Source organism: Astatotilapia calliptera, chromosome 11 (assembly GCF_964374335.1).
Source record: "Astatotilapia calliptera chromosome 11, fAstCal68.1, whole genome shotgun sequence".
Classification (NCBI taxonomy): Eukaryota; Metazoa; Chordata; class Actinopteri; order Cichliformes; family Cichlidae; genus Astatotilapia; species Astatotilapia calliptera.
In genome coordinates, this window is record NC_137432.1 from 9,495,793 (window position 1) to 9,520,470 (window position 24,678).

Here is a 24,678-nt window from a genome sequence, read left to right on the forward strand (position 1 = left end):
TGCTGGCATACTGCACGAGCACTGGAAACATTTACCCAACATTAAGCCCCAATTAGGCTTTTCGGGATTGGAAACTTGTTGCTGGATGATGGGAAGATGCTGATGCCCGACAGACTGCGCTGTGCAGTTTCTCTCCACTAAATATGTATGGTCCGCTAACAGCTCTGCTCGTTCCTGTTGAACTGATGAACTTCCTCTGTATTTCCACGTTCTCGCACAGCACAGGCTACAGTGCAAAGCAGTCCCTCTGCTCTAAGCTGGAAGTCTACAAGTCTGAGTGTGTGCGCATGCTCTCCCTCAGCTCAGAGGAGCAGCTAATGCAGTTATATAATAGTTAGCGCACCCGGCGTCTGCTGTGAGCCAAATGCCAGGCCGGTCTGGTTACATAAACTCGTCAGAGTCATATTGTAGCACTCCGGAGCGCTCACACCACAGCGTGTCCCCGCTCCTTTCACTGTCTCTTCCTCCGTCTCTCACTTCCTAACGCCGTTTTTCTTTGCTTTCCCATCCTCTCGTTTCTACACCTCTCCTCGCATCCACCCCTCCCTCTCAACCTCCCTCGCACTTTTCCTTTCCTTTTCCCCTCTCCGCTGCAGAGCTGTTCTCAGCCACGAGAACAAAGAGTTTTTGTGCTGGATGCAGATGCACAGACAGCTCAGAAAATATGAGACACAAAAGAGCAGGACTAACTGTACGCTCACAAGTGCATTCTCCAGTGAAACATCAGGACATGTGCAATTCAGTTGCTGGATGCCTTGGCAGTGACGATGGGTGAGTCAGGTGAAGAGATAAGCTCCGGCTGCCAGTTACCACAACTCGTGCACTCTGATGTCCACTGGCCTTTGATTACCATTTGATCTCCAGGAATGCCTTTCTCATTGACCTTTTGCATCTACCTCCCATAAGTCCCTACTTATGGGCCCACAAATAGGAGAAGGTCAGAGAGCCATGGTCAACAGATCAGCACCCATTGCAGCCGGGTGTCTGCCAAAAACTGCAAACTAGAAGTGAGCAGATCGATCCAAATATCGATAGTGTCCATCCCTAAACTTGTATTGATATTGGAACGGTACTAGCACGATAGCAGGATAGGCTTAATACTTATGTGTCTGTCTCTGAATCATACCCAATATGATTTAGAGACAGACACATTTACATACCAGGCCTGTTATAACGTTATATCAAGCAATTATTGTGGAAAGTAAAAATCAGTAATCAATTGGCCATTAAAATGGGTTCAACTTTGGCTAACTGATGATCATTCATCTCATAAACATAACACGGTTCCCTACATACGCTCCCTTTAAAGGTTAAAAGTATCCTTAGGGATATCGTTACATTGGCCCTGTATTTACTTGGTATCGGGTCCTAAAACTGCAGAATGGCACAGCACCCTTGCGCAATTGAAGTTAATTCATTTATGGTTTCAGCTCATAACAAATCATTGTTAAGATCTTTTGTGTGATGTCATCTCAGTCACTCGTTCAAGTAGACTGTTGTGGTACAGGATGGAGGTGTGCGGTGATGGTGTAGGTCCACGGAGGAAAACAAAGTGGATAAACGGCTCAGTTTGACTCCAGAACTCTCACGCTCACTGCGCGAGCTTGTCTAGCTAATTAGAATTAACAGCATTAACCAGGAACCGCTCCTCTCAACCAATGGCGTCCTTCTACAGCTTATGATTATTCATGAGGCGGAGCTCGGCGCGCCAGCCCACTGGTGGAGGCTGACGGGAGGGCGGTGCCCACCGGTCCTACCGCGCGGGGTGGTGCTGAACCGCGGAGTGTGTCTTGCGTAGGGCGAGATGTTGTTTTTTTGTGGCGATCTGCTGAACGTGGCATCGCTGTCCGGTCTGACACAACAGTGGGAAGCACAACCAGCCCCTCCGGTCCTCCCTGCACAGAAACCCGGGCGCACAGCAGCTGATCCCGGCGCATCAAAATCCAGGAAATGCGGACTTCTGGCTCCTTCGCAACGGGATAAATGGCTGCAGCGCCAGCACTGTAGCAAGCTGGTAAATATGAACCGTGTCGGCTGTTTGTTACTTACTTTCATTTGGCTTGTGGTGCTCGTCAGAAAGAAAGCGCGAGAGAGACAGAGAGGGGAGGGGTACACGGTGTGAAGTTGACAGCTGATCCCGGCCGTATTTTATTTTATTTTTGGTGTTTATTTATTTTGAAAAGCGTGAGTGTGATATGAAGTTGAGCGATGCGTTTTGGTGATAAATGATTAAAGATGTGTTGCGTGTAGCGGACCCGAGCAGCAGAGCGAGTTTTTTTCCCCCCTTTTCACCAAAGTACTGTACGCTGAAGTAGCGGCAGGGGCGCTGCACATATACAGCTGACAGCATATGCTTCATCATGCACCTTCACTCACCCCGGCTGTCCTCAATAGCTAACCGGCTGAGGAGAGCAGGAGTGGTGGGGATGGGGGGCTAGCACACGCACGCTACGCATAAACACGCGATTCACGATCAGGCCTGTGAAGTTATTTGTAATGGGCTACACCTACACTTGGCAGATTTTTGGACGATGACATCATGCTTTTGTACTCTGTTGATCTGCTTTTATATGATAGATGGGCTCAGTTAACAAAACAGGGTTTTTTTTGTTGGTCTTTTCATCTACTTGAAGTTGTGTCATTGAGTTTTAGTGTAACTCTATCTGTCTGTGTAAAATCAGAAGTTGGCATAAGGCAAAGTCATGGTTTTGCACCTCTGATGTTACTTTTACAGGAAGTGAGATATGGATAGATAAGATAAGATAAGATAACCTTTATTAGTCCCACATGTGGGAAATTTGTTTTGTCACAGCAGGAAGTGGACAGTGCAAAAGTTATGAGGCAAAAATTAGAATACAATAAGAATAAATACAGTACACAACTGTACAGAATAGAATAAAATAAAATACTATATACAGTAGAATAAAATAAAATAAATATACAATAAGATAAAAATAGAATACAAATACAAATACTATATACAACTGAGTAAAAATACAACGATGACAGAAAGGATTATTGCACTTAGTATTATTGCACATGTATGGATGTGTGTGCTTGATCAGTTAAAGTCTTTATTATGGAGTCTGACAGCAGTGGGGAGGAAAGCATTGAAATCTGAAATCATAGCACTTGAAATCTGTTGTTCTGTGTAGATGAAGACCACAGCCAGCTGATGCTGTCTCGTTTTTGTTTTGTTTTGTTGTGTTTTACATAGGAGATGAGGTTCAGTACCTCATCAGTGCAAGCATTTGAAAAGGAAACAAACACAGCACCCTCTATGCTGCAGCGTCCTTGGCGACGTCTGCCAGCTGTACTCTTTTAAGTCCCACCACAAAGATACAGTAAGATGTCACACCATAGTGGTAAAGGTGGTGTGGGGTGAAAAGGGAGAGAGGCCTATATGCAATTATTTCTTAGTGAATCAGCAGAAAGTGGCGAACTTACGGTGCTCCACTCTGGCCTGGATCAAGACCAGTTTGTGGTGTTGCTGGCTGAAGGAAGGCGCTAGCTCAGCAGGCACCTGAGGAGAGCGCCGCTCCATTTCCTTGCAGAATTCCAAGACTGTTCGCATCGTGGAGGATTTGGTCATTGGACAAAATACCTGCTGTCAGAGATTACTACGTCTTAAAGTTGGAAACGAAGGTCTTGCGGAACCTGTTTTTATATATGTGTGTGTGTGTGTGTGTGTGTGTGTGTGTATACACACAAGTCAACGGATTAGCAATGCCAGTTCACTATATAAAAAATATTCAGTGTCGTAGCTGAAGTCTTGAGCAATAAGTTTGATCAGGCACAATAAGAGCAAATATAAGTGTCAGGAGTAACAGTGATTACTAAAGAACTTCGACTCTGCTCTATGTCTTGGTGTCTCTCCCACTGGCACGAGTACCACTTGAGAAAACAGGCCAGTTCTGGTCAATTAATAACAGCTTATACCCCATATCCCTACTTTCACGTGCACCCACAGTCACCTGGCATACCCTCTGCAGCTCTCGCACTCTCACTCAACCTTGCAGGTGGCAACGTGTTGATTTACTGCATGAAATGCCATTGGCAGCAAGGGGTCTTGTCGAGTTCCTGCTCAAACCTTCAGATGCATCCCCTGCAGACAGCAAGGTCTGATAAGCACTGTAGCACCGGAGCAGGAAGGTCGGGGAGCATGTGTGGTTTTTTTCAAAGCGAGCTTGGCAGTTTAGACTGAACCTTTAACGCGAAATGTTTCACGGACGGCGTCACACCTTTCTACAAAAATTCAAACCGAGCGTTGGCTCTGGTGCTGTTGGTGTGTGCGAGCAGGTTTAAGTCTTGTTTTCTTCGAGAGGATGTTGAGGGGTTTTATTGGGATCTTCATGGGGGAAAAAAGAACACATGTTGAAGATGTGTGGTAAGAGGGCACATCTTTCATCTCTCTGTGGCTGGTCACTAATCCTGCTCCTCCGAGGCACCGGAGAAGAATAGATGCACTGTAGTGCTCAGAGGCAGTAAACAGTAAACCAGGAACAAGTCTTGGATACACAAATTGCACAAATGCACACAGAGTAAAATGGAGGTCAGGAGTGCCAATCTGGCAACTTCACAAATGCCCCAGTAGCCCAATAATCCTTTTGCAGGCATTCAGTAACACTGTAATGCATTCTGAATATTAAAAAGCATTTTCTTCACTTATCTAGCCCTGTGGCCTTCTGTGTAGTGCATGACTCTGCTTTGGTGTCATTTAGGTCAGTGTGTGTGTTTGTGTTTGTTTGCAGGGGTTACAGTTGTTTATCAGTGTCTGGCCTACACTCAGCCTCCTACCCGGGCCTGTGTATTGGCTGGCCCCTTCAAATGGAGTTTCTTTGTGTTTGCCAGGCAGGGACCAGAGTCTGTGCCGTATGTGTGTTAGTGCCGCCACCTGGCCCGCTCCCAGGTGTGCTCGTCCAGGTTATACAATGATAATCTTGGACGGTGATGTCCGTGCAGGCAGTGAAGGTTCTTACAGGAAGAGAAAGCGCAACAAAGTGGTTACTCGCTCGAACACTCCCTCCGTAAGCGTTAATCATTACCCACTCGAGCACCATTGGTAGCCAAGTGGAATGTCGAGAGGTTTGCTGCACGTAATGACAATCCTTCTTCGAAAATAGGCGACAAGTTGATTACATCCTAACTCCCAACTTTTCTCGAGACCCAATAAATTGCCATTATCACCAGATTTGTATTTTCTGTTGTTGTCTTTAGGATATGCAACAATCTGTGTGTTTTCTCCTTATATCAACACGGAGGGCATTTTTGTGCACGGGGTTTGCTGTCTGCAGCGGCCGGCATTTTGCAATACTTATTGTTGTAGTATGATTGTAAGCCTCTGTGCTCCACACCACAGGTATGTCTGAAAGGGGGCTCCGCCAGGATATCACTGCTGAGCTTTGTGTAATACTGGGGGCGAGGCTGATCAGTGCTTGAAAAAACACAAAAGCAAAAGTGATAACACACACGATAAAGTTTCAGCTTTAGAGTTAGCAGTTATGTGAAAGAATTAAATCGCACTTTTTGGAGGTCAGGCATATAATCCTCCAGTTTGTTTGTTTTTTTTTTGCATCTGTTGGCTTGAAAGAAAGAGAACGCACCCAGTGTGCATATTGATCGATGGTGCAGGCAAGTTATTATATTTCACTACCAGATATCTCCACCACTTTCCAAATCTCTCGCTTTCACTCGCCGACTCCCAAGACACCGCTCTGACCACACCCCTCAGCGTGCAATGCATCTGCACAGATTGCAATCTCCAGATGATGCCTGTTCACCGCTCTAATCTGTGTTCATTAACTGACACCTGCAAAGATAACTAGTGTTTACCTCTGCTTTAACTTCTCTGAAATCCTATTGCTGTGTCCTCAGATGCAGGCTCTCAATCTGTCTCATCTTATATCAGTCCCATGAGAGTGTGTAAACTATGCAGGCGATGCAGACACAGTGCTGAACACTTATATAGTTATATATATATATATATATATATATATATATATATATATATATATATATATATATGTGTGTGTGCATGTCCTCATACTAGCTTTCCCTCCTCTCTTTAGAGCTGATTTCTCTCCTCTCCTCTAATGGAGTCCTTTGTCTCAGTGAGTAAGGCACTCCTGCAGGAGCAGTAAGTGAGGATTGGAGGGGATTTCTGCTCCGCAGGAGGGTAAGAGGGCTTTGGGAGGGCAGAATCCTTCCAACCCTGCCGTGGATCTGCCGAGCAAATCAAGACAGCAGGCGATGCTCCAGCACAATCCTCCCCAGCCATGTCACTGTCACTGAAGTGGGGAGGGAGGGAGAGTGCGCCGTTCTTTCTTACTTGCTGTGCCTTACATGATGTGAGCTGTGTTGGCTTACGGGGAACTCCGGGGCATGCCCTTATTTATTTATTTCTTTACATATATTTGCCATGCCCTGCGGTGTGATCCAATATATCGGTCGAACCGGTGAATACGATGCTGTATTAAAAATATAATTAATCTGAAAAATGCACATGTGGGCTGTGGGCTGCACACGTGCATCTATTTGCTGTTTCTCACAGTCTTTCTAGGCAAGCTATGCCCTGACGTTGTCAGGTAAGGTCATGCAAAGAACACCTCACTTTAGATGCTGTTAATTATGCAAGAGTGTGGTCAACTGGTGTCAGTTGGGAAGGCCATTCTCTCTTTATACTTTAAAGGTCATGAAACTCCCCACATTTTGGTCTGCGTTTGTTCTGTGTTAGCACCAAATAGCTCGTGTTTTTTGTGGTTTTGTGATGCTGCAGATGCTTTGTTGACATCCTGTTTGAGGTTAAAACTACCTTTATAAGTCTTCAGATTTTGCAGTTGTCAGTACACTGGCATTAAAAGGAGGCGTATTGACACACGATGTGTTTACATACACTCTGCACACTTAGATGTATTCTGTACGTGTTTGCCTGTACGATGTTTTTGCTGATGTCTCCATATTGCAGCCCCTAAGCGCGGGTGTCTGTTTCACCTAATTGAAGGTCAATATTTGCATGAGCATTCCTACAGATAACTTTCCTAGCTTGGCCTAGACAGAAGACAGAGCGACTGCTGTACTTCAATAAAATCAAAGTGCCTGTCATATTCCAGTGTAACACTGTCAGATGTATCTCTTCACGCTACATTGGTGCCGTTCCAAAGCAAAAGGTCTTTCCTTGCTTGCAATAAGTGCAGGGGATACGGGGGGTGGGAAATCTTCCTGGTTTGATTTTGTCGAACAGGTTTGATTTATTTAGGCAAGGTCTAAAATTTGCAAAGATTACAGGTTATTTTGTTAAATATGTCCAGGAACTGATTCAGAGGAACTTTTTTTTTTCACTCAGATAATTCACCAACTTGTGGCAGTCTCCCTAATCTGATGTCGTTTTTTGTCAGGCTTTAAATGAAATAAATCCAGAAAAATGTAAAAACAAAACTTGTTTTTGTAGCACAGCTTTGAGTCACTGTTTTTAATAGTCAATCTAAGTCGAGTTAAGCTTTTAAAATAGCTCCATGTGATCAACAAACCCGTGTTTTTCACAGGCAAACAGAAAAATTATCACCCTGGCTGTCATTGTAAAATTCCACCAGTCCACAGACCCGTGTTTTCCTGTTTATTGAGGAATTAGCGTTATTATAGGTGTGCTTCACTTTCTGGCTTGGCCTCTAAATGAGGAGGGAGCTAAACAGTGGGCTTTCTGACACTCTGATTGTCTAACTGCTTGCATTTTGTTGCCTCATTTTAGAAGCAGACGGATGCAGTTTGGCCCTGAAAACTTTGGGCTGTGACAGAAATCTGTTTGTCTTCTTAGCCTGAAATAATGTTTTAGTTTCTTGTTTGTTTTTGTTTTTGTTTTTGTTTTTTAAGTTTAAATTTTAAATTTCAGGTCTCAAAACCACGTTTGCTTTTTTAGTTGTCTGTGTGAAAAGCCTCATAAATCCTTACTGAGACGAGTTTATCCGTCAGCCTCAGAATTAACCAGAAGGCCTGCAAGTATGTGAAGGATGTCCACAACACGCCGTGGCTTTAGTGAAGTAATCTCATGACACATTTGTGACACAATCTGAGCGGATCAGCAGGCAAAGCACGAGCCCCATTATTAGGGGATGTGTGGAAAGAAGGAAGAAAACTGTCTTTTATATTTTGGCTCTTTTTTTGTTACACAATTGTAAATATATTTCTTTCTGCACTTATCATAATGACCACGAGGTATTTGACACACACACACACACACGCACGCACACGACTGTCTGTACCATGCTTCCTCTAGAAACTTCCTCACCCTGGGAGAGGATACTCCCTTCCCTCTCTCCGCCTCCTGCCAGTGCAAAACCCCAGAGCTGCTGACACAGACTCACCCAGTGTAATTGGGAAAATAAACAGATGATAGAAAATGGGAAAAAAAAAAAAGCATGTGGATGTTTATCCACAACTGGATGCTAAAAGTCTTGGCTTTCCCGGGAGCTAAGATGAATGAGATGTGGGTAAAGTTGGGAGGAGACCCCTCCCAAAACACAGGGCAAACTGTGGAGGCTGAAAATCCTGCAAAATAAATCTATCCATCCATTCCTTATTCGCCCCTTTTAAAGGATTTGCAGTACTATTCAGCTAGCGGCACGCAGCGGTGAAATTAAATTAACTGGGTGTTATAAGTCAAGTCATAATTAAGGATTTGCCACCATAACAAAAGCAGACGACTGCGGGAGACATGAGAGCGTTTATTTTTGGAGGGAAAAGACAGAGATTGCTGTAGGAAGCTCTTCCTAAGTCTGAGATGTTACAGTGGTTTTTATTATGTAATCCTGCTGTCCTCAACAACCTCAAACAGTCAGCAGTCCCAATGTTTGCACCCAGGTAGTCCCCCACCTCCTCCCTGTTTTTTCTCCCAGCTTTGCTCCGTCAGCACAGTGCTAGGGAGCAGCCCCAGCTTAGTCACTGCAAACGCTGTTTTGTTTTTTCTCATCAACATTCTGCAACTCTAATATGCTTAATGGTAGTGCCCTTTTCCTCTGAGGACCCCCACCTTCTCCTCCCCGTGCCTTCTATGTCTGCTTAATGACAGGTTTCCCAGCCAGGAAAGAGGCCAGAGCTAAAGGAAAAGTTGGGTCATTAAAGCAGTCTTACACCGTCACAGGGGTCCTCTGGCTCAGTCTGACACCAGCTTCCACAGAGAGCGCTTGAGATGCACGGCTGGAAGCATGCGTTGAAGTAAAAGACAGAGGGAGAGTCCTTTTCTCTTTGTTTCGCCAGGCCCAGTCTCTGTTTCGCACTCTCTCAACAGCCTCCAGGTTTTAGTGGATGCTCACAGCAAATCTGAGAAGCTGATATTCACGAGCTGGAGTGGCAGGGGCTGGATTCCCACTCGCAGCCCCCTAAGTAGAGTGTCCATTACTGTGGGAGTGCCTAAATAACACAGAAGAAGAAGATCAGGAGAAACCCTAGTGAGGGTTTGGGAGAGGACGGGGGCTGGAGGGTGTAGAATGGAGAGCTGCATTCTCCACTGAGATTGTAAACCCGGACTGAAATTGCTCTGCAGGATTCGATGGTTAGGTGCATGGCGTGCACTGTCTTATGAGTGCGAGCTGTGCGTGTTGCAAGGATAGAAACTCTCTTTCACTGGTTACAGTTGTAACTACTGTTCACGGGGAGCATGGTGAAACACGTGTCATAGGTTAACTGCTGTTTTCATCAAGAAGTTGAAAACGTTTTTTTCTTCTCCTCAACTTTTTCTTCTTTCTTTCTTCCTTTTTTTTTTTTTTGCTCATGAAGCACTAAACCCAGGAGCTGTGGTTTGTTTTGTTGAGGGTACCGGTGTTTTACCCCATCAATCTATGTAATGCACAGTTTATTGCTTTTCTGTGTAACTACAGTGTTATCAGATTATCCCCAGTGCAGTTTTTCATGGTGACTAGTGTGCTGCATTGTATTCTGCCTCTCATTTGCCAAGGCCTGCTGACTGTGTGTCATCGAAACGCGCCCAAATAGCGACGTTATCATTTTAAAGCCAAAGGTTGTAAAATGCAGCAGGTTCTTCTATGGGTGGGAGTGCAGTAACACACTTTCTACTGTAACTGCTTAACACCCTGTTACTGAAACCGTCCAATTCAGTAATCTTTTTCACATTTTAGTTAAGATTTAAGTTAAGATTCATGCCGAAGCTGACAACACATGCCAAACCACAGTTGCTGTACTCACAGGCTGGGCAGGTCTGCAAACTGATGTTCATTTTTTTAATCTATCAGTTTATGTTTATGGTATCGGTACAGGAAGTGTTCTCGCTGACTTTCAATCAGTCGTCACTCGTCCACTTGTCTTTCGCTCCATCTTCTCAATCAGAGCCTCCTTGATTTCGCCGTTTTTGCAGAGAAACTGTTTTACTTCGACGGTATGCACAGTCGATGTTTTCTTTTTTTTGAGTCAGACTGCTACAGTAATGAAAGTTATCCTATCTGAGAGTCGGCAGATTCGATTTTCTGTCTTTAGATTAGATTTTCACTCTCAGTTTAGCGGCTCACTGGAGGGCACATCTTGCCATTTGTTTGAATTTTGTGGGTTCAGACTTATGACTTGCTCATCAGCTTTTTACATGGTCTCTAAACAAGTTTCCGTACTTTTAGAAAACTCTGTCTATCTGTTACCGGAGTACACGGCCTGTTTTCATCTTTTACTCTTTTCACGATGACATTAGACACTCGGGTCCAGTTCAACCAAAATAAACCTTATTTTGGTTGAACTGATTTGTTTTAAAAATGCATTTAATTGAACTCTGGTGCTGTTCTCAATTCATGTGCTTTCTTTTAGTTGAAACTAGACTGGATCTGTAGAAGCTGACCATAAAAACCAATGAATCAAACATGCTCTTCATCAGGGTTTCCCTTATTTTTCAGCTTTCTAGAAAATGAACAGACTTTAGTGACTTATTGATTGTTTAGCTTGTAGTGTGAATGCAAACACTTGCACTTGTCTTTGTTACAGACTGAAAAGAAGACAGAAAATCAAGTCTGTATCTTTTAATCTTTGTTCCACGTTCTCCTACCTCACAATATTGACACTCTGGCAAACACCGCCTTACTGCGTTATACGTAAATACTTTATTCAGCTAGAAGAGTAACCTTCACACCATGCAGTAAACCTTCAAGGCTGCATGATGACTAAAAAAAAAGATGATCTAAATCTAATATCAAAAATAGCTCCTCCTCAAATCAAGGGCACAGATTTGTTTTGTAAATTTAGAGTTTGTTGAGTTTTCTGAGAGGTTCATCTAAAAGTGCTCTCTGGGTCCAGCAGTGGTAAATAAATGGCCTGTATTTGTATAGCGCTTTTCTAGTCCCTAAGGACCCCAAAGCGCTTTACACAACCTGTCACACACACATTCACACACTGGTGATGGCAAGCTACATTGTAGCCACAGCCACCCTGGGGCGCACTGACAGAGGCGAGGCTGCCGGACAACTGACCACCACCAGTAGGTAACAGGTGAAGTGTCTTGCCCAAGGACACAACGACCGAGACTGTCCAAGCCGGGGCTCGAACCGGCAACCTTCTGATTACAAGGCGAACTCCCAACTCTTGAGCCACGATCTCCCAGAATGGGGAAAATTAAATCAGACAATCTGTCCAGCGTGCATGAAAAGGCATCTCCTCCTGTCCAACTATGATATAAAAGCTTAGCATGTAAGCTTGTTACATGGAAGCCATCCAGTTAGAGCTTTTCTTTTCCTTAGAAGAGCAGTTCAGCAGTTTGGAAACACACTTATGAGCCTTCAGTGGATATTTAAAGTCGGAGTCGTTTGTTATGGTAAAATGCTTTAGTATAATACAGACACACAGTCAGTCACAGCTCTGTCCAGTAATAAAAACCTGCCTGATTTTTAAACAGGTTAAACAAATCACTGTTTTAAGGAGATGCCTTATGAGCTTTGTGAGAGGTGCCGAAACTGAAACAGCCCATCCGACCTTCGTACCCTTTTAAGCTGATTGGCTTTAAGCTGTAGCATGTTCAATGGTTAGATATGAGCGTGGTATCATGTTCCCTGAAACCGCTTTAACCGCATGTTTAGTCTGGAAGACACCTGTCAGCTTATCACGCTGAGCTTCACCTCTCAGTTAGCCTGCCATCCAATTATTGTTGAGCGTGCAGGATTTCCCCATCATCCAGTGATGATTTTAACCACCTTATTTGCTTCATTTCTCACTGCTGTCTCTACAGTTTATGCTGCACAGAGCTTTGCTCCTTCACCTGGTCTGTGAAACTCCAAGGGGATCTCTGATTGGTTGCTATTTATAAGACTTTGTCCCTAAACACTTTGATTTAATCTGCAGGGTTGGAAAAGCCTCTGTGTTCATGCCACTAAGTATCTATGTACTTATTTAAAAGGTGGACGGTACGCAAAGCAAATGGTGCCAGGCAGCTAGTTTCTTCCAAATTCTCCGGTGGAACCGGAGTACCACATTTAAACAGGGAGATGTAAGAGTCTGAGTTTTGTGACTTGCATTGTCAAGGTGTTGTTTTCAGGTGTTGTTGTGCCTGTGTTAAACTGCAGTAAGAGTATTGGTTAGGATAGCATTTAATTAATTGGTGATAGAATTGATACTTTTGCTTCGTCATGCACTCTATCATGCTCGATTCTCACAGAAAACATTCTGAGCGGTAACATAATGATCCACTGTGTGTATACTGAGACAGAGAAGCCTGTGAAGCCCGGCTTAGGGCAAGTTCAGAGACCGTGCTTCAACCTGGATTGGATGACAAATCAGCCGTACATAACCAGAGAAGAACTAGCAGGAAATCAATGTGTCTGTCCACCTATCCTACATCAATACAGTGTCTCATTTGCTCACCATATGCCTGTTGTTTTTGCTGTCTTTCTCTCCTTCTTGTTCTTTCCCTTTCCCCCCCTCTCATCCTCTCTCTATTTTCTCGCTCTCTCTGCAGTGTGGTTCTTTGAAAGCACACTGCAGACAGCATCTCTATTTTAAGGACACCTTTGTTTCTCTGCTTTGTATTCAAATGATCAGGCTCGCAGGCAGAAGGATGCAACTCTGGAGACGGGAGGGATGGAGGGAGAGGAGGGAGAAGAGGTGGCGAGTTGGCTTTTGGAGTCAGGTTTCCCTTAGAGGAGATCTTTATGGGCCGATAACAAATGGAGGAATGCACAGTTAATACCCCTAAAGCGGGTCACATGACCTTTGGGCTCAATTATCTCTAGTTTGGGTGGTCAGGAGAGAGAATAATGCTCATGTACAGCGCGTGTGTCACATACCGTAAACGCACAATATGACACTTCATGAGCAGCGTGTCTTTGTAGTGATACGGCAGCGTTACCATCCCAAACGGCCAAACTAGACTGTACATCCCAGCGTGAGTGAGTGTAGCCAGTGACACATTTCTGTCTGTCTGGGGCATTTGGTTTGCAGGAGTTTTTGCCATGGTTCATCTAAAGCGTAAACAAAGGCATCACACATAAATTCTGGATCTCTCACACACTTGTTAATAGCAAATTACCTCCGTAAAGTAGCACTCGGATTTTGGTATTGGAATGAGAGACAAGTGCAAGTGTTTGCTCAATGCTGGCACTTTGTTTCTAAGCAGCGTGCAAGTGTTGACACACTCATCTTGACATCTTAATTCTTCCTACCACGTGTTTACAGTACAGTGAAGCTATGTTTCTTTAGCTCTCTAGGGTTTTCAGCTGGAAAGACGAGATGAACGCAGGGAAAGCAGCACGATGATTATGCACGTTTGTTCTCATTAAACCTTCAGTATATCCATATTCCATCTGTCTTGTGTTATCAGACTGGATATGATTTCATCAAGCAAAAACGACAAGCTTTCCAGTTGAAAACTTACAGTATAGTGAGATAAAAACATATCAGGGCAGGTAGATGCTTTATTTGATGCTCTGGTTTCTTTACTTTCAGCGCAACGGTGGTCAAATATTTCTGTATTTATTCATTGTGACAATTGTTTTTCACCTTGTTAGTGTGCAAGGAGTGCGGCCGATTGGCAGCCTGTCCCAAGGTCTCGCCCTATGATAACTTTACCCTCCCTCGGACCTTAAATTGGATACGCTGAAGCTGGATGGACTGATGGATGTTTGTGGGCATCATTCAGTTTCCAGGTTTTGGAAAGGTGGTTTGTGGCATTTGATCGCAGATGTTGAGGATGGGGTGCAATGCTGACAGCGTTAATGCTCACGGAGCTGGGAAAATGAAAAATCTCATCACTGTCATTCATAATTGCTTAAGGGAAAAGTAAAAACTTATAACACTTTTCTGCATCTGTACATGTTCATGACTCCACAAAGAAAACGTGCAGTTTGACTTTTTGTTTCGATTTCTGTGCGTGATTGACTAACTGTTTCATTCAGACCGGGGGCATTGGTCTCAAGACACAGAGGCTGAATATTGTAAATGCATTTGACAGCCTTTTAAAGTTGGTCTCAGATGGCAAATGGATCATTGAGGACAGGTTGTAGGCACTTTATGAAAACACGAAATGACCACATGCGAGAGCCTTCTCTCTCTCTCTCTGTCCCTGCCTTTCTCCTACGCATTTGCACATTCTGTTCTTCTCTGTCTTGTTATTCTGCGTCTCGCACTCTTTCCTTCTCTCTCCATAACACACACCTCCACTTTCAGAGAAATAAACACACAAACAGACGGGTTGTGGCACACGGTGTTTGTATATAAGCGCATCGGGTCTGGAGGCTGACGAGGCGTTGATGCGTCAGGAGAGGCTCTGTTGACAGGCCACTAATGCAGCGTGGCACCAAGCAGAATGGTCAGCAGGGCCTCGCAGTGGAGGAGGGAGAGTAAACTGTAAACCGACACTTAGACTGAATGGAGTTGTTTGTCACTGTGGGTAGCAATTACTTGGCCTGGGCTAGCTTTGAGTAAACTCCCTGATCAGAAGAATGCCCTTCTGCCAACCGAGCAACAGGAAGGTGGGGACCGAGGTTTGCTGTGTTGATACTTTCTGTAGGCCAACTGTCATGTTTGAACACACTCAGGGTGAGCGTCCACCTGTTGACTCTTCCCCCGTGTCTGTGTTTGTGTAGGCCTCAGTAAAAGCACGAGCAGCTCCAGCATGGCGGCGTGAATTAACAAAATAACCCCTTACTTAGATGTGCAGATAAAGCTTGACGCCGGGTCACACACCAAGCAGCCAGCGCTAAGTCGTACCTGTTGCAGCTTCACACAGGATGCAGTACAGCAGCTGCAAAAAGAGGAACTAGCACCGGCTTTTCCATCGCTGGGGAGCAATCCACTTGGGTGACTTCATCGAGAAAAATAGATCGATTCAGCAAAAACAAAAGTAACCGCACCAAGGGATCGCTGTCACAAGATAAAAAATCGCTTGATGTGGGAATCTATAAACGCAATCAGGGTGCTCTTTGACTATAGCATATTTCCCCCCTCATTGTTGGGTAATCTGAGAACTTTCTAACCTTTTTATACAGGTAACCTGCCAAGAGATTCAGGTGGATGCTTTTCACGTGCTCGTCACATGGCTTTAATACCAAGAGCTGCATCTTTGTCCCCTTTCCTTTCAATTAACTGGACACCTTCATCTCATCGCAGGTTTGCCTCGAGCCAACACTTTTCAGTTCGCACCACAACTAAGAGAGCAAATTTAAAGCAGCCAAGTGTGAACGGCAGGTACGGTGGGCTGCGTGGGAGACTGTGCACTGTGATCTTGACATCTACGCATCACTGAAACTTGCGAGCGCTGGGAGGACAGCTTTTGAAAATGTCAGTTCCTCTTTCTATATTTATCTGCTCAAGCTAACCCCTCCCTCCCTCCCTCCACAATGCTTTGTCACTCTTGTATGTCATTTGCATGCTGCAAGTTATGCATTCAGATGTGTGGCACTGAGCTGTCCGAAGACAGGTTTTGTTTCTTTTTTTCCGTTTGTTTCACTTCTGTTACAGTAACTCCCCATTCAGCTGCAATGCGTTTGCTCACTTTGAAGTTGTTACATGTCAGAAGACCCTTTTTGCCTTTGAAGTGTGAGTCAAAATGATCTCAGAAGACTTTTACTAATACTGTGCAGATATATAATAACCGGGTTTAGCCGTTACACTAGAAATTGCAAATGATATATTGCCTCTATATATGGTAACACTTACCAATGAGCACCAAGCTACTTTCCATAATCACTACCCTCTGCAGCCATGCGGACGCGATTTCCTGGTAGCTGTCCTCACAATATAAAGCTTACTTTGTCAGATATATAGACACTGGCACTTAATGATGCTACAGCAGCGTGGTAAAGAAAAAGATAATGAGTATGCTGTGCGTGGCTAAAGTTTACCTTCTTTTGTTTCTCAGAAAAGTTAGAGGAATAGCCAGCAAGAAAGGGATTTAGCATTATATTATTTAATATTTAGATTATTTGTTTAAAAAATAAAATGCAGAGGTGCTGAGTGGAAAAAAAAAAGGCTATGAATGCTTTGCAGGGTCAGATATCACATCTGCTCTGGGTATGTATCAATCGGCATTAACAAAAGACTTGCATGTTCAACTCCATTAGCTGGCCGCTTGGTTCCCTTTCTGTAACTGGTCATTATAAGATCAATGGGGTTTTTTGATACTTTGGATTTGTAAATTTGGCTTTGCTACACTATATGGACAAAAGTACAGCTATTAATCTTTGAAGTCAGGTGTTTTCAGTCCCATCGCCACTGAGTGTCTTTACAAACATTTGTGAAAGGATAGGTCAATCTAAAGAGCTCATTGGATTCAATTCAGTTCATTGGTGGCATAAAACTGATCATTTTCTTCAAGTTTTCTTTAGATGTTGAAATGATTACAGTGTCGTCTGCATACCTCAGGTTATTAATTAGGCGCCACTGACCACAATTCCTGGCTTCATTCAATCTTGCACATGATGTGCTCGCTGTACAGAGAAAATAGGCCAGGTGGCAGCACACACCCTTGCCGTACACCTCTTCTGATGTTGACAAATTCTCCAATTTCATTGTTGCTTCTGATTGCCGGACTTTGTTCCTAGTAAAACTTCTCCATAATTCTGAGGTCTTTTCCATCATCGTTCAAAGCTAATAATAACTTGATCAAATGTTTATGGCTTCACATAATCAAAACACAAGTACAGATCTTTTTGGACTTGAGTTGCTATTTCTGCAAGAGTTCTCAATATTTATATAGCGTTTGTTGTTCTTTTGCCATCGTCCAGAGCTCCTCTGGCATTAACATCAGAACAGAAACTGAGTGCAGGGAGCTTCATGGCGTGACTTTCATGCTCCTATAGGTGGAGCAGCACTTCTGTCAATACAGTTTATTTCCTTAATCCTGTTGAATGCCAACAAGCAGGTACCCTCGGGAAAAACATGTCCAAAATAGTTATGCTGACAGTTTGTTTTAGATTTATGGATATTTTTCATCGATCAGATATTTATTGATTTAAAACCACACATTTATTTTGCTGCTTCAGGCGACATTAGCAGCCACTGGTGGAAGGCACACAAATCTCCAATCTTCCATCGTCTGGAAAATAGTACCAAATGTGCTAAAATGTAGCAATTTCACGTTTTCAGGAAGTGCCTACAACCTGACCTCGACATCCGAATATCATCTCGACATCGCATCAGCATCTTAGTTTGCGATGGATGGATGGACATTTAGAAATGGATGTTGCATTTTAAACTTTGGGTATCACATTAACTGCTGGAGCCTTTGCATGTGGAGTTTCTCCAGGTACAGTTTCCTTTGCTTCCCTCCAGCTTAATGACATGCAGGTTACTTTCGCTGCATGCAGCCCTGAATGTCAGAGCAGTGAACAGGGCAGGCAGCAGATTATCGTCACAAAGCATGTATAACATTATTTAACTCAGGTTAATTGAAGATTCTAAATCGGCCATACGCGTGGATGTAAGCCTGAATGACTGTGCTGCTCTATAATGAGCCAGTGTTCGTTGCCCAGGAGGTACCCAACCCCTGGCCCATCATCAGCTGGGAAAGGTTTAACTCCCCTGCCACCTTAGTGGGATAAGCAGTTCAGAGAATGGATGCATGTTTACACTAAGCCAAGGGATTGTCCAGCAATCCTTTTTCCTTTTAAAATGACTCCATTTGACCTCAGCTGAGCAGTGCTCACTGTTTATTGGAGTCCTACAGTCAGGAGTATAACCTGACGTGTGGCCTGTCAGAGATATTGCTGTGATTAAACTTGTCATACAAAGTTTATATTCTGAAGTGGAGGCTGAGCATGAAACAGTGACACAGTCAGAGTGTATTTTTTTGATTAATGACCAGATTTAGTGGTTTAGTTCTCAAAAGGCACTCTTCTTCTTTGTTTTGTTTTTTTGTCTTCCAAATATAAACAAACAGGTAGATCAACACCGAGCCACTGCAGCTTTTGTAGACTAGGAACGCTCCCTCTTTAAATGACTCTTATTTCTATCATAATACCACAGCTTTATGGACAGAGGGGTTCAGTTTACTGGAAGACCACAAGTCTGAAATAATCTGCCCGTGGAACAGAGAGAACCCTCTCTACATACTACCGTGTTTGCCCACTTTACTGCCTATGTCTGCAGTTTATGAGGTGAAAGTCCAAAAATATGCCATCTGTATGGTTGTCTGTAAATGCGCAAACCACTCATTTGGTCTAAATTATAGTCTGTGGCCGATTCAAAACGGCACAGTGTTTCTTATAATACAATGTTTGCATTTTAGGTGTTTCTTGTCCCTGCATTATGTTATATATGAAGGTGTCTGCAGTACACATGAAGCTGCCTCGTGTGACCGTACCACAGGGGAGCCTTTGTTTCCATTTACTGTAAATGAGCGCAGCTTTGCATACTGTAAGTCTTGCTTGCTTTGGGCCAGTGGGTAGTATACAGTTACCATTTATTATAGCCTAATGAAAGCTTTATGTCCCACCTTCACAGTTGCTGCACTTCCCATTTTAATTTACTTTTCAAAATATGATCTGTCCTGTTCTCCTTAAGCCATCCTAGCTTTCTTTCTTGCTCCAAATCCGACTGTTTATCTGCTGCTCGTTCCCTGGCCTCACTAATCATTAGGTCTGCGTAAAGCGACTTCCCTGTCAATCACTGCCATAGTGGCAGTTTTGTTCCCAGGCGTCAGCCTCCACCCCCGACATCCCCACCTTCCCGTCAGAAGTCTTCAGTCTTAGGAACAGAGGACAAAGGGATGACGGATGGGTGAAGGTCCCTCACAGGGAAGTACAGTATAGAAGGTGCGTGCTGTAAATGGTGACAATGAGCACATTCAGGGAGACACAATACAGTGCCTCGGCCAGCAGCCTGTGAGAGTAGCCCAGCATCAGGCTAGCACAGTCCCCTTACAGCAGTCAGCCGCACAGAGCCAGGGGTAATCACCAAGTCCTGAACAAAACTGCTATTGAATGCGACCAAATAAAACAAGAGAGGAAACACGAACCAGAGGAGGAAGAATGGGGAGACATGTGGACAATCCAGCCGTGGTGCATGTGGAAGAGGTGACGTAAGCAAAAAAAAACGTGAAGAGGGGAATAAAAAGATGGTGTGTGGCAGAGAAGGTTGAAAAGAGAAGCATGAAAAGAAATATGGAGAGCAATTAGAGCTGGAGACAATCATCTTTTTCCAGGCGGTGAATCCCAACCAGGTCAGCACGTGTTGCTGGCCTGCATGGATCCATGTTCTCTCTGCCTGCCTTCTGATCAGCGGGCCAGCCATCCGCTCGTTCTGTGTGCCGGCTCGACGCCGTGCGAGTGTGTTTATTTTAGAGTGTGTGACTCACACTTCCTGTGCTCTGCCAGTGAGGCAAAGCTCTGTGGAACAGCAGGACCTCCGTTCATTCTAAATTCTCTCTTTCTCTTTCTGTTTCTCTCTCCCTCGTGTTGCACTGCTGATAGGCCTAGCCCGAGTTCTGCGTAATGCGGGGGCTTGCTTGAATGGATGCCACTCTGGAATTCATTTACAGATGCGGCACAGTGGCACTCTGGCTGGAACTGGAAGGTTTACGTAAACGAGACACGTCCATGTCAGCAAAAGATTTGTCACTTAGGAACGAAGGCTGCTGCTGTGGCACAGTTGCCACTACAATAAGATAAGTTTGTAGATAAGGAGGCGATAATTGCAAGGAATCGCCTCCAGGGTTCTGCGTTGAAGGGAAAACCCCGTGCAAGACCTGTTTGTAATCCTGTCTGTCGAGGTGTACCACAGCCGCGCAATGTGACGAGTTAAAGAAACAGCAGCCGACGATCCTGTCCTGATCGTGTAAGCCGGAGGGTTTTGGTTTCACTGTGACGGTTCTGTTGGCACTAAGAAATGTGGCAATTAATGATGTTACTGCAATGAGGCGATTTTTTTTTTCAGATGCTCTGTGAGTGTGAGTCGCCTTTACTTTCTTCTCGCCACATCTTTTTCCTCCTCCCTTTGCATTTGTACAGTGGAAACATTCATTTAGTGTCTTTCTCGCTCCCTCTTTCTCCATCTCTCCTTTTTTGCTTCACCCCAAGCCTCTCCCTCTCTCCCTCTCTCTCTCTCCGTCTCTCACTGCAATACACCCACTCAAACAGTCATATCCGCTCTCACTCTCTGGCTCTCCCAGCTTGTCTCACAGTGCCTGTGAAGCGTCTCTAAGGGGGAAGACCAGACTGCTCTGTCAGGTAATCTAAACTCTGTCTGTTTCTTTCCCTCTCACGCTCTCTCTCTTTCTCTATTTGCACCCCACTCACCCTATCCTTTTCTTCCAGCCTTCCTCTCTTATTTTGATCCATCTAATCCATTTAATCTTCCTCGTTTCACCTTCTCTTTCCCTCATCATTACTTTAGTGTACCTGTTAGCCACAGCAAACAGGCTAGTTAGTTATTAAGAGTCACATTGTTGGTTATTGTGTTTGAAATATTTTTTATTGAAATTTAAAAGTTTAGTTTCTTATTTTTGAGTAGTCAATAACCAGAAGAGTTTTTTTTTTTTAGTTGAAGGATTCAAGTAGTTGTCAATAAGTCTTTTTCTGTGGTTTCTCATTAAGCAAATTACAGTATGCAGACATTACGATACAACTTACAGATTTAGTTAATGTCAGAGTCTCCCTCACCATCTGAGTCTCTGAGGAAGTTTTGTGGAAAAGTGGATGTAAGTGTAGGTTGTCGCCAATTAAAGGTGAAGACTTCTGAGTCAAATTCTGGGTTATAATTCAAACTAAGTCGCTACAAAAGAAACAGATGATTTAAATCCGAGAAGGTGTCAGCCATAAATAAAACAATGCAAATCTGGCAGCCTGCAATTAGCCCAAGTTGTAGTCAGTTAATTGTTGTGGTTGATTTTTGTGAGCAGAGCGGCAGATTTTGTGCTGCCAGAGATGTAATTCAAACACGGAGGTGTGCATTACCCAGCTGAGCTCTCCCTTGTTTGATTTAAAGACCGGTATTGACCTGCAGTTCGCTGGCTTGTGTTTAATCAAAATGAACACGGCGACAGTTTGTGAACTGCCAGTCTTGTTGAAGCCCTGCGAAATCCTTCTTTACACCCAGAGGTACGGCGATCCCAGCGCGTCCCGCAAAGAGCTCAGCGAGGGAGGGAGTGAGTGAGTGAGGACTCTGGTATGTGGTGTTTTGTCAGACAGCGTTTTCCTTACCACGCGGCTGACAGCGCTGATATCCCTTGGCGAGTGTGATTTTCAGCATCCGTGGGTTTTTTTTCCCCCTCTTGTCTATCAAATCAAACTATTCCTGCCTACGTTTCAGACTATTGTAGCATTTTGGGTCCAAGTTTGATCGACAGTTTTTGGCGATGATGGCAGGGGTATTAGGAATTTTCTCATTTTCCAGTTACCTTACAATTTTAGGAATGCAGTAAAACGTCTGTGAATGCTGAAAATGATCAATTATTGGTTCAAGCTGTCATTAAAAAGAGGTGGGTCAGGGGTGGGAGGGGTGGAGTTAGATGTCAAGGGTCATGCCAACTTGTCAGTGCGTGCACAGGCCAAGCAGTACCTCTCCTCACTTCCTGCTGCCAGTGTGCGTCTGTAGTCAGAGAGGATGCTGGGAGATAAATTTAGACCTCCAGCTCCCTCTCCATCTGCCATTGCTCAGAGTAGGCTGGTTTCCATGGGAACCTGCACCAGGCTGCTGCCAGTAAGAAAGAATGGGATGGGGTGAGATCTGTGTGTTTGTGTGTTTGAAGGGTATGACAGCAGATTTTTTTTAGACAGCACGTAAAAAGGTTTATTAGTTATCAGAGTGCAAAGTATTCCTATGCATTAATCTTATCCGTCATAACCAGCTACATGAATATGTCAGAGTCTCGATGAGGATATGACGAAGGAACACAAAACCCTCCTCGTGGGTCAAGTTTGAACTTTTGACAAAGCTCCTGTGGTGGTTATTGAGCTAAGTGACGGATATACTGAAAGTCAGAATGAAAGTTAGTTGCGTTGTTGTACATGTTAATCGAAACCAGTACAGGAAAAAAAAAAGGAATTAACAGCCAAACATATTATTTTGCAGATATTTAGCGTTATTTGAAAGACAAGTTATCTGAAATAATGTTTTTCTCTGGAATTTTAGCATTTACTTATATATAGATAAAAAAAAAGGTAAAGCTGCAATGTGTAACCACAGCTAAGTACATGCATTTTCTGGTGAGGGTTTTACAGTTTTAGAAGTATAACTGCTGGGCAGAGATGATGAGTGGAGACAGGGTGTGACGGTGTGTGACAGCACGTGGGTGTGTGTGTGTGTGTGTGTGTGAAAGAGATGGAGTGTGAGCTCTTCCGTGTGTCAGGGCTCCCTTGGGTACCTGCAGTAACGTCTGTTTCTGCTGACAAAGCCCCTTTTGCACGCACACACACGCACACACTCTGCACTCGTTGCTCACTCATTCTGCCCTCTCGTCTTTTTGAGCTGGTTGGTTATCGCATTTTTGGAGCAGATATAAAAAACTAGTTCACGCCACAAATCTCTGAATGCACCATAAGGCTGCTACAATGGTTCAGGACAGATGAAATCTTTTTTTTTTTCGGGGGGTGGGGTTTGATCTGACATCACCGATAAAAAGAATATAACACTGTATGACAGCTGCGCTGGCAACTTCCTGCTCGCACCTCAGTCTAGAAATAGAGCAAAGATCGACCTTGCTTCACCCTCATCAGTATGATACAAGGTCTTAATGTGATCTTTTTTTTTGTTAAGTACACTAGTGTATGTATTAGAATCATGAGGAAGGAAAACCCCTCATCAAACTACAGGAGGATCGGTTGACGGGGGTAGGTCACCTCGGGGCGCTGCGGCTGATTGGTCGGTCAGATCTGTCAGAGTGGATTTGGGGCTACTAAGTATTATAAGGCATTGCTGTGAGGAGGCTAGTGCTGTTCACTGTATGTACTCTGTAAGCGGAAGAGTCTGTGTGTCTGTGTGTGTGTGTGTTAGGGTTTAATGTCGCCTAGACTTTTGCATTCCTTTCCCTCGTCTTCCTGGGAAGGCCTTAACTGTGTGCTTCCCCATTCAAACCTGGCAGTCTAGACTGCCATGAATAATGTAAGCAGTGCTCTTCCCAACCTTAAAGCCTTCTAATTGCCCTGTTTAAGGGCTGCATCAACAGCTATGCTTGGGATCATTAAAATTACACCCTGATAGCCGACTACATGAAGAGAGACATTTATTACGGCAGGGTTAAGGAAGGCTATTTGTCTGCTTTTCTCATGCTCACTGCACAGAATCGTCCTTCTACACACTTTCTTTTTAACTGTCTGTCTGGCTACATTTTTCCTTGTCCTTTTCTTTCTCTCTTTTCTTTAACCCACTATATTTGTTTGTCATTTTTCTTTTCTTAAGCGTGTCGGTATTTACCCTTCAGTCAGTCAACTCTTCATTTACTCACAATCTAACTCATTTTAATTTGGGCCTGGGGAGTAATGTGTCCCCATGACTTAACACACAAAAGCTATTGCTGAACCCTAGACAAAGTCCTCGCGTAAAACTGAGAATATGGAAGCCAGAAAAGTGAAGATGGAGAATTTTAATGCTGTTTTGGTTTGTTATGTCGTGTAATTGCTGAGTGTTGATGGTGAAAGTCTGCTGTAATCAAAGCACTAGTCTGCTTAGAGAAACACACACTGTACAGATAGATGATGGGCCCTTAGCAGATGTGTGGAAACGTGGAAATGGAGCTGAGAATCTGGCGAGCTTTTTTTCCAGGAGGAAGAGTGATTCACTTTCTTTTTATTCCACTTTAAACTGGCTCTAATGAAGGCTGACTGTGCTGTGTTTTTCTAGACATATGGAGAGAGTAAAAGCGTAGCTCGTTATAAAGAACTGTCATTGCTGCCTTGCCACCCCTTGCACCTTAAGCCGCAGTCTTCTGCAGGGTCTGTTTATTCAGCCACTGGATCACTGATTCAGTCTTTTCTCTCTTCCTCATTCCTCAGCTCTCTCCTTCCTAGTACTTTATATGCATGTATAATAGGAAATAGGTACATTTTCACCCCCTTTCAGTCGGTATCTGTGCGGCACGTTAGGTGCATGCTGTCTGCACTGTTGCAGAGGTCTGCAGCTGTGAAGTGAACACACGTGGTGTTCTCCTTCAGTGAGCAGTGAAGCGCAGATTCCGACACAGGGAGCTGTAAGCACTATCAGCGTCTTAGATGGTGACTGATACTCTGGACGTGACTGTGCTGGGACTGTAAGCAGTTGGGCACGGCTGCT

General features: G+C 44.1%; 1 protein-coding gene across 1 annotated transcript in view; it reads left to right on the plus strand.

The window, feature by feature from the left end:
• The first annotated feature begins 1,742 nt into the window (after positions 1 to 1,742).
• The window catches only part of hivep3b (HIVEP zinc finger 3b), a 37,127-nt gene continuing 14,191 nt past the window's right edge, over positions 1,743 to 24,678 (plus strand). Inside the window, exon 1 of the mRNA XM_026184113.2 lies at positions 1,743 to 2,014. The gene's annotated coding sequence lies outside the window, so the exon portion shown is untranslated. The remainder of the gene's footprint in view (positions 2,015 to 24,678) is intronic.